We start from the raw sequence: 283 nt of genomic DNA on the forward strand, positions 1-283 counted from the left end.
CAAAGAAAAGGCGTTAGAAATCAGCTGGAAGGCGAAAGCAAGGAATGGCGGGGAAGGAGGGGAGCAGAAGGGTGGACGGAGGGGAGGTCATTGTCCTGAAATAGATAGCCGCACAGTGATCCTCATTGTTTCGGGCAACATGGCACGCCGCGCTGCTCGTTTAGAATCCTTAGAATGTTCTCCTGATAAGAGCGAATCGAGAACTGAAAGGGTTCATTATCTGTGCTGTACTTTCGAGGTGAACGCGGGGGATGGGAGGGGACCGCATGGGCAGAGGAAAATA

The sequence above is a fragment of the Penaeus monodon genome, chromosome 34 (genome assembly GCF_015228065.2).
Source record: "Penaeus monodon isolate SGIC_2016 chromosome 34, NSTDA_Pmon_1, whole genome shotgun sequence".
NCBI classification, from domain to species: domain Eukaryota; kingdom Metazoa; phylum Arthropoda; class Malacostraca; order Decapoda; family Penaeidae; genus Penaeus; species Penaeus monodon.